This window comes from Antechinus flavipes, chromosome 5, assembly GCF_016432865.1.
Source record: "Antechinus flavipes isolate AdamAnt ecotype Samford, QLD, Australia chromosome 5, AdamAnt_v2, whole genome shotgun sequence".
NCBI classification, from domain to species: domain Eukaryota; kingdom Metazoa; phylum Chordata; class Mammalia; order Dasyuromorphia; family Dasyuridae; genus Antechinus; species Antechinus flavipes.
The window spans coordinates 183,421,851-183,427,641 of record NC_067402.1 but is presented as its reverse complement, the minus strand read 5'-3'; the positions used below and the strand labels follow the sequence as shown (position 1 = coordinate 183,427,641).

The 5,791-nt window shown below is 34.7% G+C and overlaps 1 long non-coding RNA gene across 1 annotated transcript; it reads left to right on the top strand.

Moving 5' to 3' along the window:
• Positions 1–1,616: 1,616 nt before the first annotated feature.
• Positions 1,617–5,232, top strand: LOC127564016 (uncharacterized). Its single transcript, XR_007954169.1, has 3 exons — positions 1,617–1,726; positions 3,247–3,318; positions 5,027–5,232. It is a non-coding gene; the product is annotated as an uncharacterized LOC127564016 (long non-coding RNA).
• The last annotated feature ends 559 nt before the right edge of the window (positions 5,233–5,791 follow it).

The window sequence follows — 5,791 nt, the reverse complement described above, 5'->3', positions numbered from 1 at the left end:
CTAGATGACACCAATACAAAGAAATTTCAAACTAAAATAACCAAGAAACATCATGGCTTTATAATTGACAAAATATCAAAGATCAAGTCTTGTAGGTAACAGGAAAAAAAATTCCATCAAATTCCTGATGTCAGAATAGCACAGGATTACTTATGCTCTTAGTAAAGAATGATTGGGTATTAAATTCCAATAGGTAATGTCAGAGAAATCATGGCTCTGAGACATTAAGAAAAAATGGTTTATAGATAGATTCAAAAGAAGAATGGTTTCATTAAAAAGGTGCATTGAGGAGAATAGAATCAAGTTTTCTGGTATAGTTATAGAATACTGACCACTGTATGTTGTTGCCTCCAATGAATAGATTTTACAGCATCTTAGGGGAAAAATGAAGAGTAATAAAGGAAATGAAAAGGAAACAACAGTATTTTGAAAGGGGGATTAAGATTGACTATCTCTGAAACAAAATCCTGGAAGGGATGGGAGAAAATAGGATTACATCTAGAGGCCGCAAATAAGATGCTGAAGACTCTTAAGATCAACCCATAAGAATCAGTTCAAGAAGCTGGGGTTATTTAATCTGGAGGAGATGAGACTCACTGGATATGTTGTCTTCATATAAAAAAGAGATCAGACCCTTCCCTGGCCCCAGAAGGCAGAAGGAGGAATAATGCATTGATGAATTAAAGAGACAATATTAATTGGACACATGGGAAATGTTTAAAAATGGAATGAGCTCTCTCAGGAGGTGGTGGGTTCCTCTGACTTAGGTTTTCCAGCAAAAGCTAGATGACAACTCATTGTGCAACTTATAGAGAGCTTTCTTTTAAATCTAAGTTGGTCCCAATGAACTTTGAGGTCTCATTCTGCAAGCCCCTCACTTTGCTGGCTTTTCATACCTTGTTGCTGATTTGTAAAGTTCTATCAGAAATAATATACATAGAAGCCCATGCCAGGAGATAATTTCCTTCCTACCATATAGTCTGGATAGCAGTTATGGATAGAAGTTTGGAGTATGGGATCTCACAGCACATTCTTTAGAAATGGTCTATAGCTCCAAGGGTGACAGGGTTTATCTATGGAAAAGTAAAGCTGTTAAATTCATGCCTCATCCAATTAATGCTCTTAGTAAAGAATGATTGGGTCCACTATTAATATCTGTTTAAATCTTTATGGCTTCTGCTAAAGACTTCGGGACACCTTGGATCAGTGATAGTTTTATACAAAGTAATATGTCTAGTCAGGTGATAGATTGTGCTGAAGAATTAAATTCTGACTTTCCTACATGATTTACTAAGAGAATGTCATCATAAGACTACAAGACCTCATCGCTGTAGTACAATGGCATTAGGATTAACCCTTGGGAAATACCACGGACAGAGTCTTTCCATAGTTTTACTATCACTTTATTTAAAGATCAGGATTGAATATCATTTGACTTTTGTTTTTTCAGATTCCAAACTTCATGATAGGATGTGGTCAGGCTGGTTTTCATTCCAAAAATATTTCATGTAAAAACCCCATGGAAACAATATTCTTTAGGAATTGCAAACTGATAAAATCTGGGCCATCTTGAAGTAACCCAAATGCTTATGATCAGTTAAAACTGTGAGGGGGTGCTTTGCTCCTGGCACACGGTGCCACAGTGTCTGAGGCAGTCTTGACATTAGGTACCGTAATGACATGATTCTTCCAAAGTCAGTTGAGGAGAGCCTCATACAACTGGAAGGTAGACAATTTTAGTCTTTCTTATCTGTACTTTCTTTTAAAATAGATTTTGAATTTTTCTTTAATTAGCCCAGTAATTATATGACGACATCAAGTCAATAAGTATTTATTGATCTTTTACTTGTGCCAGGCAGTATGTTAGGGATACAAAGAAAGGCAAAAATTGTCCCTTCTCTCAAGGAATTAATAATTTAATGGGGGAGAAAACATGAAAACAGCTATGTCACACTATATACAGGAAAACTGGAGTTTAAGCATTGGCATAAAAGGGGACCAGGAAGAGTTTTATGCAAAAGGTGGGATTTCAGGTAAAACATGAAGGAAACTAGGAGGGAGAGCATTCCAGGCATGGGATTAACAAATATAAATGCCTGGAGTCAAGAGATAAAGTGTCTTGTTTGAGGAACAGCAAAGGACTAGTTATGTTACTACAGTGTAGTAGCTGTAGCAGGGAGTAAAATATAAGAAGACTGGAAAGGTAGGAATGAACCAAATTAAGAATGGCTTTGAAAGCTAAACAGATACTTTTGTATTTCATCCTGGAGGTAATATTCATTGGAGTTTATTGGAGAGAGATATATAGTTAGACTTGTATTTTAGGAATCAATTTGACAGCTGAATGGAGGATGGACTAGATAGAATTGAGACAAGGAGATCAAGGAGAAGGTCATTGCAATAATTCAGCCATGAAGTGAAAAAGGCCTGCACTGCAGTAGGGTGAAGGTAGTGTTGGAAAAGATAAAATAATTGTTGTAAAGGTAAAATTGATATTGCTTTGCAACAGATTGGCAGTGGTGGATAAGAATAAGGATAGAAAATGGAATTTGAAGTTTGGGTGACTACAAAGTGAAGATGACTTTGGGGGAAAGAAAATGAGTTCAGTTTTGGACCTGTAGAATTTAAGAAATCTATGAGACATAGGCTTCCAGACATTCAATATGCAGCTGCAGATGATAATGCTGCTGTTGCTGCTGCTCTTTATGATCATGTGTCTGTCTTTGCAAAGACTAGGTAAGCTGCATTTGTATGTCATAGTAACAGTACTACCACAAAAGTTGTCTTCAACTTTGGGAGATTCTCCTTATTTTCAACGCCTTTAGTTAACATCCTCTTTCTTGGAAAATGTGTGTGAGATTACACAGATCTAGATTACCTAGGGATTAATAAAACTTTTATTGATAAAATTTTCCATCTCCAAGAAAATTAACCTAATTTAACTAACTTAATTTTACTTTGATTAACTTACCTTCTTTGGACAATATTAAGTCTTATGTGGTTCTAACATAATTGGGGTATATGCTTGATCTTACCCAAAGACTTAGACTATGGCAGAAAAAAAATTCTAAGCTTTAAATGATAGATAATGGCAAAGCAGCTGGATGAGTACTTTGAAAATTTGTGGGATAACAAGAATGACTGTCATTAGATAATCCTGGAATATTTGCAAAGTGCTTATATATTTCCTTGTTAACACTCATAATAAGCTTGGGAGGAAATTAATTCTATTACATTTTTTTGCAGATGAAAAAACGGAGGCAGAAATTTTATTTGAGTGATTTAGCTACCCAAAGGGGCAGAGAATATGAAGGACTGGTAGGTTATATCTTTCAAGAATGTAGTCAACATACTAAGAAAAAAAAGCCCAGAACCAGAAGAATTTACAAGTGGAGTCTACTAAACACTTAATGAACATTTAATTCCAATATTACATAAACTGTTTAAAAAAATAAAAGCAAAGAAAGAATCCTACCAAATTCCTTCTATGACACAAATATGGTCTCAATATCTTAATGCCAGGGAGAGTAAAAACAGGAAAAGAAAATGACAGATCGGTTTCCCTAGTGAATATTTTTATTTCTTTTTAATATTTTTATTTTCCCAATTACATGCAAAAAGAATTCTTACCATATATTTAAAATTTAATTTAAAATATTTAAATTTTTTTAAAATTTTAAATTTCCAAGTTCTCTCCATCCCTCCCTGATATGTTAAGCAATTGTATAATATATATACATGTGCAATGTTTGAAAGAAAACACAAACATACAAAAAACGTATGTTTTGCTCTGCCTTCAAACTCTACCAGTTCTTTCTCTGGAGGTGAATAGTATTTTTCAGCATGAATTGTGGGGAATTATCTTGGATTATTGCATTGCTCAGAAAAACTAAATCATTCACACTTTATCATCATACAATATTATTGCTGCTGTGTACAGTGTTCTCCCAATTTTATTCACTATACTTTGCATCAGTTCAAGTAAGTTTTAAAGCTTTTTCTGAAATCAGTATGCTCATCATTTCTTATAGGAAAATAGTATTTCAATACAATCACATATCACAATCTGTTTAATCAATCCCTGATTAATGGATATCCCCACAATTTTGAATTCTGCAAAAAGGATTGTTATAAATATTTTTGTAAAAAAACAAGTTCTTCCCACCCCCTTTTAAAAATCTTTTTGGAATTACATCCTAGTAGTGCCATTGCTGGACCAAAGGAGTTGCCGTGTGATTGCCCTTTGGATCTAGTTCCAAATTATTTTCCAGAATAGATGTTCAAAATTCCATATCCCCTCCAACTTTATCATTTTCCTTTTTGTCATCTTCAACCATCTGATAGATGTGAAGTGACACCTTAGAGTTGTTTATATTTGCATTTTTCTAATAAATAGTGATTCACAGCATTTTTATATGATTATAGATAGTATTGATTTATTCATCTGAAAACTGCCTGTTCATATCCTCTGACAGTTTATCAGTTGGGGAATGACTTATATTCTTTTTTTTTTAATTGTTTCATTTATGCTTTTTTTTAAATTTTTTTATTTTATAGCTTTTTATTTACAAGACATATGCATGGGTAATTTTTCAGCATTGATTCTTGCAAAACCTTCTATTCTAACTTTTCCCCTCCTTCCCTCCACCCCCTCCCATAGATGGCAAGTAGATTAATACATGTTAAATATGTTAAAGTATTGTTATGCCACAGTTCTCTTTAACTGTCCTGACTCAGTTTCCTTGTACAAGTTTCCCTTGTCTCAGTCCCTAATTATTCCCCTAAGCTGTAAATCTCCCTCTGGTCCATGAATTGGACCAATTACTCTAAGGTTATAAATTGTTAGCCCAAGCAAGATAAACAAGAGAGTAGACCTCCTGATTATCTTCTGTCCTCAAGAATTTACAACATCCCTCTAAAATATTCCAAGATATCTCTGGGTATTTAGACATCCTGTCTCTGGATTTTTTGGTTTATGGCTTTGATAGGGGCTTTCCCACTCTTTCCCTCTTCTTTGTCTCCAAAGGTATATAAAGGTTAGAGATTCTCCCATTCAGGGCTGGAGAATGGCGGCTGGCTGTATGCTGGATGCTGGACTCCTCTAACCCTAAGACCAACATGGATTCTTTGGTCCCAGTATATCTTTATCTCTGTCTGACTGGATAATTTGAGATGAGAGTCCTGTCCAGTCAATCTTACTCTCCCATTAATAAAATATTAAAAACTCTCTAATCTCTCTCCTGCCTCAGTTTCTCCGGCATTACAGTATATGTTAAACCCAATATATGTGTACATATTTATACAGTTATCTTGGTGCACAAGAAAAATCAGATTTGGAAATAAGATAAAAATAACCTGAGAAGGAAAACAAAAATGCAAGCAGACAAAAATAGAAGGAGTGGAAATGCTATGTTGTGGTCCACAGTCATTTCCCATAGTTCTTTCACTGGCTGTAGCTAGTTCTCTTCATTATTGAACAATTGGGACTGATTTGGTTCATCTCTTTGTTGAAGAGAGCCACAACCATCAGAATTGATCATCATACAGTATTTTTGTTGAAGTATATAATGATTACCTGGTTCTGCTCTTTTCACTCAGCATCAGTTCATGTAACTCTCTCCAAGGGTTTCTGAAATCATCCTGCTGGTCATTTCTTACAGAACAATAATATTCCATAACATTCATATACCACAATTTATTCAGCCATTCTCCAATTGATTGGCATCCACTCAATTTCCAGTTTCTTTTCACTACAAACAGGGCTGCCACAAACATTTTTTGCACATACAGA